This window comes from Protopterus annectens, chromosome 9.part0, assembly GCF_019279795.1.
Source record: "Protopterus annectens isolate FY-2018-M chromosome 9.part0, PAN1.0, whole genome shotgun sequence".
Classification (NCBI taxonomy): Eukaryota; Metazoa; Chordata; order Ceratodontiformes; family Protopteridae; genus Protopterus; species Protopterus annectens.
The window spans coordinates 364,913,944-364,925,283 of NC_056743.1; the positions used below are offsets into that span (position 1 = coordinate 364,913,944).

The following is an 11,340-nucleotide window of genomic DNA, read 5'->3' on the forward strand; positions in this document are numbered from 1 at the left end:
AAGTTGATCCTGGAACTCACTTCCAGCTGATATTACCTTACTTTCCACCTTAGGTCAATTTAAAACTAGACTCAAACAACATTTGTCACTTAACTGGCTATGATACATATCAAGCCTGGCTAACTCGAATGTGTAAAAATCTGTTAACCAGTTTACTGTGTAATTTAATATAATTCTGACTTGTGCTCAGGACTAACTTTAACCTGTGGAACTTGTTTAACTTGCTTACTTATGTAATCTGCTGCCCGACTGAAAGAACTCCAGCTCTATTCAGTCGCTTACCGCTTGCTCAGAGGTGACCTTTGCCTAACATACAAGGCCATGTCAAACCCAGATTTGATGAATATGCTTCACCTCAAAAAATCTAGATCCGTCAGAGCCACAAGGGCGGGAGACTTAAACCTCGACACGGCTATTAATAGGACGTGCTGGAGGGATAGATTCATCACCCAAAGACTCCCTATGCTGTGGAATAAAATCCCGGTATATGTGAGGCAGAGCACCTCGCTGGCCTTGTTCAAGAGAAATCTTGACCAATGGATGGGAGATTGCAGATATACCCCAGGGATTACCTCAGTGTCACTGCTCGACAGAGGCACAGCAAAATAATGGGTATAGTTCCCCATACTAAAACTATGGGCTAGGCTTGTAAATGCCCTCGGGCAGATAGCCTAGTATGAACCTATGAACCTATGAACCTATAATCTGTTTGTAATATGTAATGCTGGTATTATGTAATGCTGTATCTGCTTACCTCCGCTGAAAATGGACATGCATCCAGTCGGACTATCCCGGTCAACAAATGTAAAATAAATAAAAATAAAATAAATAAAAATGTTTTTACATTTGTTAACCTGGTTAGGCTGACTGGGCCTAGAGAGCCCTTTTTAATTCAAAAATAAGAAAAAAACTTACAATTCAAGTTGTAAGATACCTAGTACAAAAAAAGAGAGAAATACACAATACAAATATATACTTGGCAAAAGTACATTTTAAGAATGCAGTAGCAATATTTTTAAGAAATTTAGTTAGCACTGAGTTATTTACAAGGAATGTAGCAATGCCTAAAATAAAAAAAAAAAAATCAGAGTAACATCATGACATAGTACAATAAAGATGTATTTAAAAGCATAACTACTAACTACAGCGAGACTAATATGTTAATTGAGAAAAGAAAAATTCACTTTGTAATTTTCTGACAAGTACAGATCCATGCATGTCAGAAATGAATTTTTAGTTTTTTTTTAATTCATCACTTTTGGTAGTGGAAAGAAGGGACAATGGAAGTTTGTTCCGTGACTTTGCAATTGAATGACTGTAATGCAGTTTTCCAATATTTGTATTTGGCTTGGTCACCTGCAAAAGGTTTTGTTGTGTACTTCTGAGGTCACGGTTGGGTGTATAGGGTGTAATTATGGATGTAAGGGTAGGGCAGGAGTTGGGGCTATTTAGGATGCTATGTGTATTTGTAGTTCTGATATTTGAAGCATGTGTGGGAGCTCAGGTCATCTTAGGCTTCTTAGGGATATACAATGATGGGATTTGTAGCTGTCAGTGGCTGTGAATCTGGCTATCTCGTTATAGGTGGTTTCTAGTTTGGTTAAGAGATTATTTTGGAGGTTAGTAAGTATGGGAGCAGCATACAGGAGGGATGGTAGAATAAATGTTTCAGCCAGTATAAGTCTAGATTTTTTAGGTATATATTTCTTGTTTTGGTATAGAAGACCTAGTTTTTGTTTGGACTTTTTGATACAGTTTAAGATATGTAGGTTGAATTTTAATTGGTTGTCTATAGTAATGTCAAGCAAATTGGTGTTTGAGTCGGTGGTGAAAATTGTATTATCTAATTATAAGTTGTCTTTAGTTGGATTGAGGTTTCTTGGAAGGAAAAGGAGATACTTGATGTTTTTTTTTTTTGGGTTGCAAAGCTGTTTGTTTTCAGTTATCCATTGTTCTACTAGGTGCAGAGATTGCTGAGTGAGCCCCCCGATGTCAGGGGCTGTGCCCCCCACCTTAAATATACCAACTCCGAGATCGCACCACCGTGAAGAAAACAGCAAAGTCTGGAGAACAGCCCAGCAAATTTTTTCTCTGGGAAAAAAATTTGCTGATCTGTTCCTTTAATATTCTGTGGTTTTATGCATTTGGGTTTGACAAATGAGCATTCACTATTTCTAGCGTTCAATCACATAATAGAAACCCTAGTTTTCCCTGTATAAAAACTGGGACACGGTTGGCATTGAGCGACATACACATTCCCATTTGTAAAGCAAGAAGAATTATAGTGCAATTGCACTCTTCCATAGTCTGGAATGTAGAAAGTAGATCCTTCCAATGTGGACCTGCATTGTTTGCAGTGTCCGCATTTTTTCATAATTCCCTTGTGTAATATAGAACCTGTTTCCATTAATGACTCAAAATGTGTCCTTTTTATATACAATTTTTGGACATGTACCCAGTACTTCCATATATTTTATTTATTTATTTAATGTTTATTTACTGTAAAAGTCTGAATGGGACAGAGACGATTTTCAGCAGAGGCCCGGGATAAATGCTCCAGATGCTTTGTTCGCTTTAAAAGATGAACCAATTATTTTCCCGTGTAGCCCTAATGTTACAAAAATCAGCATCATAAGTAAGAATAACAATTTTAAATTTTATCTTAAAATTAAAGGCAGCTTTTTTAATGCAGTATATTTATGGTATCTTAACCTTTGTACGTAGATTTTTTTTTTTTCATTATATAAGTGCCTTGCCTTCTGTACTTAGAATCTTTGAATGTTTTTGCAAAGCATGTTTACCCAAATGTAATGTTCAGCTTAGCAACATTTGTAGTTCAGTTTATACACAAGTTATGGACACAAGAAGATGAACTGGAACAACTTTCTTTAATTTATCTCAGATACTTGACAAACTGTCACATCATTTATTGATAAATAAACTACAGATTAGAAGTGTAGAAGCAAGCTTTGCTAGATGAATGTCTTCCTGTTTACAAGAAAGGAGACAACAAAAAATGAAATACTGAGGAATGATCCTTCATGTTCACTGTTGCATGTTACATACCTTTCAGATTACTAATGGACCCTGCATGGTTTAGTTTCTTCCTATTAGTATTTTCTTATAGAGAGCACACTTTGTGTACTGTGTGCAACTAAAACTAAAATGACCTCAGTGGCATTACACTATGAAATATATATATATAAAGTATGTACATAATTATATATATGTGCTACTATAATGATTTTAAAAAATGTTTTTTTTTCTTAAGTCCTGCGCTTGAACTTTGCACTTAAAGTTGTATCAATTTTTACATCAGCCAGTGAGAATTTTTGATTTTTAATTGTAATAGGGGAAGGACTGCTATGTGTATACATGTACATATATATATATATATATATATATATATATATATATATATATAAATTTTTTATTTATTATTTTATTTTACATTTGTTTACCGGGAAATTCCGACTGGACACAGGTCCATTTTCAGCAGAGGCCTGGGAGAAAAGCTCCACAATACAATACAGTACATGAGAGAAGAGAAAAAATCAAGCATACTTCTAGCAATCATACACAATATGTTAGAAATTAACAATTCTTATAGTAGACAATCATTGAGGTACATAATAAACTTAAAATAGCATTTGTATTATTTTTACAGTTATAAGTTTTGTCAAGTAAATATCAATGGGTTCGCAAGCTGTTTATACTTAGCTGTACACAGAAACATTCTCTTGGTTTGGGTTAACCTGGTAAGTGGCATGAACATAGCCAGTCACTTAAATAATGGGTTTTCAGGGAGTTTTTTGAAATGAATAAAGGAGGTGGTAGAAGTTATTTGGCTTGGTAGTGTGTTCCAGGTTTTAGCAATGGTGCTGGCAATGAGGGATTTACTGGCATCATTTTAATGCTGAATAGCAGTTATGAGGTTCTGGTTACTAGAGCTTAAGGCTCTAGAGGCAATGTGCGGCTGAATTAGATGCTGAAGTGCTGGGGTTTTCTCAGGAAGGTAGTACAGTTTGTGTGCTATAGAGAATTGATTGAGTAGAAGTGTATGAGGCAACTCAAGCCAGTTGAGCTGCTTAAGAGATAGACAGTGGTGGGGCCTATATGATGATTCAGTAGCAAACTTGGAAATCTTGTTGTAGCAAGATTTCATTTTATTAAGATTGGTTTGGCTAGATTAGTCAAAATGGGAGGGGCATAGAGGAAAGTGGATAGATGGTGAGTCCTTGCAATGGTTGCTTTGATGTGTTTAGACATAAACTGCTTGTTCCTGTAGAGGAGTCCAAGTTTTATTAACTTAAAGTTCATGTAATCACGGCTGCACAGGTAAAAACCACACTCTCCAAAGCCAAGAACACAGCATCCATGGGACCTGACAACATCCCTGTCTGCGTTCTACATGAACTACAGAATGAACTGGCACCCCACCTAAGTACCATGTTCAATCATAGTCTCGCACCAGGCTTTGTGCCCACTGAATGGTACACAGCGACGGTTATCCCACTCCACAAAGGGGGAGCCACCATGGACCCCAGGAACTACTGTCCTATTAGCCTGATGAGCCTGGTCTGCAAGGCCATGGAACGTATCATCATGAAACATATAAACAAAGACATTAGTAATCTCCAAACTCTGGACCCTACCCAGTTCGGGTTTGTAAAAGGCAGATTACGTCTCTTAAACCTGATAGACTTCTTTGATGCAGTCACCAGAGCTGTAGACGAGGGCAAGGTGGTTCACACAGCCTATCTAGATCTTGCCAAGGCTTTCGACACCATCCCCTACTCTGGAATTATAGATAAACTCACTAAACTAGATATAAATCCCTATGTCACAAGATGGATTGCCAACTGGCTCACTGACAGAACCCACACTGTGAAAGTAGCAGACTCCAAATCTGACTTCAGACTAGTGACAAGTGGAGTACTACAGGGTTCAGTCCTGGGTCCTCTCCTGTTTGGTATCTACTTCTCTGAAGTACAGGCTAACACAGAAGGTCTTTGGCTAACAAAGTTTGCAGATGACTGCAAACTAGGAGCCATAATCGAAACTCCTAACTATGTGGACATCCTACAAAAGGGCCTCACTGAGACAGATGCCTGGTGTTAAAGCCATGGCCTCAAGCTCAATGCCAAAAAGTGCACTGTCATCCCCTTTGGTAAAAGCTCTGTACCCTACAACATAGGCAGTTGTCTACTTAACACCGAAAATGTGGTAAGAGACCTTGGGACACAGGGGGACAGTAGTCTGTCCTTAGATAATCACATCACCACAGTAGTCAGGAAACCCTTCTATGTGGCACACCTCATCACAAAAGGTTTCTCACTCATTAGACCCATTATAGAGTACAATGCCCCTTTTGGTATGTACCTCACGAGACATCTACAACAACTGGAAAGGCTGCAGAAATACCTCACAAAGATGATTACCGGCCTCAAACAGATGCCATATGCAGACCGTCTCAAAAACCTCCAGCTTTACTCCGTCGCATATAGCCTACTCAGAGGCGATCTCTGCCTAACATACAAAGCTATGTCAAACCTAGACCTGTTGGACATGCTCCACTTAAAGAAATCCCAATCCCTCTGAGCTACACACTCTAGGGACCTAAATCTGGTCACCACAATAAACAGAACATGCTGGAGGGATAGATTCCTGTCCCAGAGACTCCCCATACTCTGGAACAAACTACCTAGCTATATCAAACAAAGCTCCTCGTTAGCACTCTTCAAGAAAAATCTTGATAATTGGATGGAAAATAGAAAGGGGATCTCTGCTGTGATTCTGCTCGACAGTGGCACAGGAAAACAATTTTCTTGGATGGCGAAAGCCAGGTTACCTTTTTGGCTAGGCTTATATAGGCCCTAGGGGCAATAGCCTACTACCTACCTATGAACCTATGGCTTGTGCTATGTGGATGTCAAACCTCAGGTTTTTGCCTATTTTTACACCTAGCAGTTTAGTATGTGTGGATTTTTATAACTATCATGCAATACTTATATATCCTTCTAATTATCCCCTTTTTACCAGCAGCATCTATTCTGTATTTGACTAAAAATTCTAGCAGAACAGGTATTTCACTTAGGACTCCCTTATCACTTTTTCTTTGCTTATATTCTGATATCAGTCCCTGTCATTGAAGGCAGTCTCTAACTTGCAGTACAAACTTCTTCTTGGTCTAATCCTATTCTAATACCTTTCCATCTCTAGTTATTTGCTTCCAATATCTTGGTTACTTTTGTTTGTCAGTTTTCTACAGTAAATCTCAGCTGTCTCCTGCCCATTTCCTGTACCCCTACTTGCAGTTATCCTATTGGAAAATCTCCTTCCTCCCTTCTAATGTTGTTTTTATTGTTAGAATACTTTCTCCAACTTTACAGATATCGATATGCTGGTTATTTTTATTTTCCATAAGCATCTACATCAAAAATCCCACTTTCTCCTTATGTCTTTACCCCCCAATAATTCATCATAACCCCTTTCCACTTTGAATTATAACCTTCTGTTTGTATTATGTAAATGAGCCTCAACTGTGTAGCTGTAAAATATCTCTTCAAATCAGATAATCCTTAACCACCTTGTTCTCTTGGGAGGATTAACTTTTCCCACTCATCTCTTTTCCTCTTTCCCTCCTGGATACATTCCTTCAACTCTTTATTAATTATTGTCCACAACTTTCCCACTAGTTGATAAAAATGCGCCTGACCTGTATATAAAACCAAAGGAATGAAAAGCATTTTCACTGCTTGTAGCTTACTGTCCATATCCATAAATAAGAGCTTAAAGTTTCTCAGTTTTTGAATTATCTTTTGCTTAGCCTCTTTCCACATATCTTTAGCTGCCATCACAGAAACTTTTTAAATCCATATATCTAATTGCATCGTGACATGGGTATTGCTGAACCAAGTCATTAGTGGGTGCATAATTTATTGCTATAGACTTTTTTATCTTCATTAATTTTATATCCTGAAAAAACAAGAAATTGTCTGTGAATGTTCTATGACATCAAAATGCCCTTTTCTGGATTTACTAAGTACAAAATAATATTATCTACAAAAAAGCCAACTTTTCTTGAATACCATGCCATACCATATATCCTTGAATTTTTGAGTCCCTTATTTTCTTTGCCAGGCTCTAAATATAAAGCAAACAACATTAGCCTGTTCTGCATCAAAAAATGTCTTTGATCTTCCAGGATGTTGTTTGTATCCATGGGGATAAGAGATGTTCCCTAGTAACCTAGGTGCTGGTAGAAACAAAGTTTGGGAAGGTGATTTACATGATAGCCATAGCTCCCTTTCTTAACCATGATTTAATTATTAGGAAGGATTTCCCCTTTTAAGGACCTTTGGAAAGAGCAAATACTAATGCTAAGGAATAGCACAGCCCTGTTTCAGAAACAAATTGAGGCAGTTCACTAACATGCAGGATACAGACCTCCGCCCAGCTTAGACATATATAAAAGCAGGGGTCTTGTAAGACCTGAGCTAATGATAACAGAAACTTGGAAGACCAAAATGTGGATAAACTTATCTAGAGAGGGGTAAGCCCCTGTTTCTACTCTGCAAAGACACTAGGGTTTCCACCTGTCACACTTTGTGAGGGACAGTCCCTCTTTGGGCAGTTGTGTCCTGCAAAAAAAATTGAAAAAATGGCAAATGTCTGAGATTTTAGAACAAACATTTTCTATATTTTCTTTAATAGTTGCATAAAACAATTATTTTGTATCTGAAACATCTAAATGTTATAAGAAACAGAATAAGCAACTGTAATGCTATAAGAATAAGATTTTATGTAGGCAAAAAAGTGTTCTGTCCTTTGTACTGGCTGTAGGTATGTTTTGCCCTGCAAAATCTGACATTTCAAATATCCCACTTTGGGCAATTGAAAAGGTGGAAACCCTAAAAGACACCCAGTAAAGATAGGGAACCTGTGGAGAACACAAGATCCCCGGAATCCAGGCTTAAGATAAAACCACAGTAAAGGAGAAAGACTGCAATAGAATCCCAAAAAGAGTGGAGCTTCAGGTCAAAAGGGCAGTAGAGAAAATCCTTTAGAGCATTGGAGTGTGCTACTCTTCTTTAGAGAAGAATAAATAAAAGATTTCCCTCACCTGTTAGGAGAGGAGGGAGAGACCTCTAACTCTTGATGTACAAAAGGAAAGAAGATCTGAGTCTGTCTGTCCTCCATATTAGTTCAACTGTGCTTCTTGGAAGCCTAGTGACAGGTTGAAATGCAGAACTCTGCCAAGGAAACCACACAAGGAGTAGCAGAGGAAGAGTCCCCTGTTGAGCTTCCAGCAGCTTATTCCTACTGTGAAATGCAAAATGCCCCCCATGTACAGGTTAGCAAAGGAGACAGAGGAGATTATATGCCAGTTACTGGTGCCCAAGGTTTTTATGAAAGCTCTCATGAAAATAGTGGCAGTCATGGTTTGTCATTGATAAAAAATAAAGTAAGGGCCCTAACAAGGTTTTATTGGCAAGATGTCCAAAAGGAAATTGAAGAATCTGTGTGATTTTTTTCCCAAATGTTAATTGATAACCCCTAGTCTGGGTTTCATGAATCTTCAGATTCCTTCTGTATAAGTGAAGTTCCATTAGAAATAATTGCTATGGATATGGTGATGCCATTTCTTAGGTCCACCAGTGGACAGCAACGTACCTTGGTAATGATGAACTAGGCTCCCAGATTTCCAAGTCCATCTCTCTCAGGAAAGTTAACTTTAAAGACTGTAAAGGAACTGTTGTTTTGTTGCTGTTGTTGCTGTTGCTATTTTATGGAATGGAGATATCAATAAGAGCCTAATGGACCATAGTGCACCTTTTGATATCCAAAATAAAGAAGAACCCCCTACCAAAGCTTTCAGGTGAAATGGATGAGCAAATCCATTTATCACCCCAAAGCAAAAGTCTGGCGAAACAGTTCTCTAGGAAGGTGACACAAAAAGGTAGGAAACTGGGAACAATTGTTGCTATATTTAATGTTTTGAGTTGGGAAGGTATGTCCAGTATAGGACTCAGCCTAGAGAATAAAGGTGGTAATGGCCATTGTGCAGGAGCACATGGAGAGAGAACAAGCTAGCAAATAAGAAGTATATCGTAGAAATACCAGAATACGGAGGGTCAAATAGGGGACCAATGTTTATTTCTGCACCCTACTCCTGAAAAAAGAAACTCCTGGCTAATGTCAGGAATCCTATGAGGAACTGAACAAATAAATGAGGGTAACCACAATTTAAGACAAAGAAAGAAAAGTCCTCCAAGCCCCTAAAGGAAACACTAGTATGTGTAGTAAGTCCAGTATCAGAAATTAGGAATCCACAATCAAGAAAAGAGGATGTCCAAACCCAAGGTAATTTCAAAACCACAAAAACAAGAGTGCCTTTTCAGGAATAATGATCACTTTGCTGAGCTACATGGAAAGACAAGTCTTAATAAATACCACAAATCACATAACTGTCTCAGGGAAAAAGTTAATATAAGATCCTATATGAACCCGAAACCCACACACAAGATGTCTGAGTGGGTATAGATAAAATGTTGAAGCTAGGAGTAATTGAAGAGTCATCCAGTGGTTAGAATAATACAGTGCTATAGTGACAGTCCCAAACAGGTGATAATGTTCAATTTTGGGATGGCTTCTGAAAATTTAACAGTATCTCCAAAGTTCACAGATACCATATGCCTAGATTGGATGAGTTGGTAAAGCAGCTAGGGAAAGCTAGGTTTGTAATTAGTTTGGATTTGGTGAAGGGTTACTGGCAGATCCCACTAAACACTGAAGTAAATGGGAAACACTTTACATTTATCAGCAAATGGATTATTTCAGTTTTCTACCCTCCCCTTCATCTTACATGTGGCCCCAGGCTCATTCCAGAGATTAAGTGATAACGTGATAAAATCTTATCATCCCTATGGTGTACACTGTTTTGATGACATGGTCTTAAACTCAGAAGACTAGGATTCAGAAATTCACGAAGCCCAAACAGTAATGCATTGACTACAGCAAGCTGGGCTTTTATAAGTGCAAAGTATGAATGGGGTAAGATACCTTGGTAAGTAATGTGACAAGATGATTTAAACCCCCCCCCAAAAAAAAAACAGGCTGTGAAAGAGAGTTCCAAAAAAAGCCACCAACTCGTTGGAATACACATGGCAAAACAACACTTTAATACAAAATATTATTCAAAGATAGAGTCCTAATACATGTAAGGGACATTAAAAATAAAAAAGAGACAAGTGCATTAGCGATGCATGTTATAAAGGAGGGAACCATACACACCTTCAAGTTTCTAGTGTTACACATTATACAAGAAAATAAAAGAGGTGGGAACATGAACAATAAGACCAAATCCTCAGAATAAGAATGGATAATTAGATTTCAGGCTGACAGTCCACCTGGACTAAATAGTAAGGTTTCAATGAAACCTTTTCTTAGGAACAGGGCTTTGAAGCATTGATTATTATGTTCAGTCACATCTTTTAACATCTATACATATATTTTACAGTTTTAACACTATCTAATTTTATAGAGCAAGCTTTTACAGTTTTTTTACATACATTTTTAGTCCACTATTTTTATGATTTGATTGTTTATATAGTGTATGTCTTTTTAATTTTTATTTCAAGATACTATCAACTGATTGGATTTGACACAGATGTATCATTATTTAAACAAGAGCAGCATTTACTGTAGTATGTCTGAGGAAGCAGAGAGGACTCTGTGAAAGCGCTCACATGTTTTATATATTTTTACTATTTTGTATAAAAGTGTTGTTTTGCCGTGTGTATTCCAATGACTTGGTGGCTTTTTTGGAAAATTATACTTTTATCGTTGGTTACTTTATCCAGATTCAGGGGATTTGTGTTTTATAGGTTTGTATTTTTACCCCTATCTGGACATGGCTAATGAATTTGAGGTGACAACCTATGCCGAGGCAGCCACAAATGTGGGGCCAAAGGATCAAAGGAATAGCCAGATGAAGCTGAATGAGAGACTGAACTCCATACTAAACCCTGCTGGTAATCCTTTACTGGCTGAAGGTATACTGCGACAAACTGACATTTACTCTAACAATGATAATAATCAATCTGAGAATTTTTTGAAGAGGTTTAGAAATCTTGAGAACAAGCTATATATATATATAAGCACCTTCAATGGCAACATTTTCACTTAGAAGCATTGCTAAAGTTTAGAATTGCACCCAGAGGTCTTAGAGTGTTAACAATGCCCAGTTATGGACATGCGTTCCCTGATCTCCTTAAACGTTGGCAAAGTCTTAACCTAGAATGTAGTGCTAAGTATATGCAGCGTCTTATAGATTAC

At 37.6% G+C, this 11,340-nt stretch overlaps 1 protein-coding gene across 1 annotated transcript in view; it reads left to right on the forward strand.

The window, feature by feature from the left end:
* LOC122810527 overlaps positions 1–11,340 on the forward strand; it is a 142,971-nt gene that overhangs the window by 129,722 nt on the left and 1,909 nt on the right. The window lies entirely within an intron of this gene.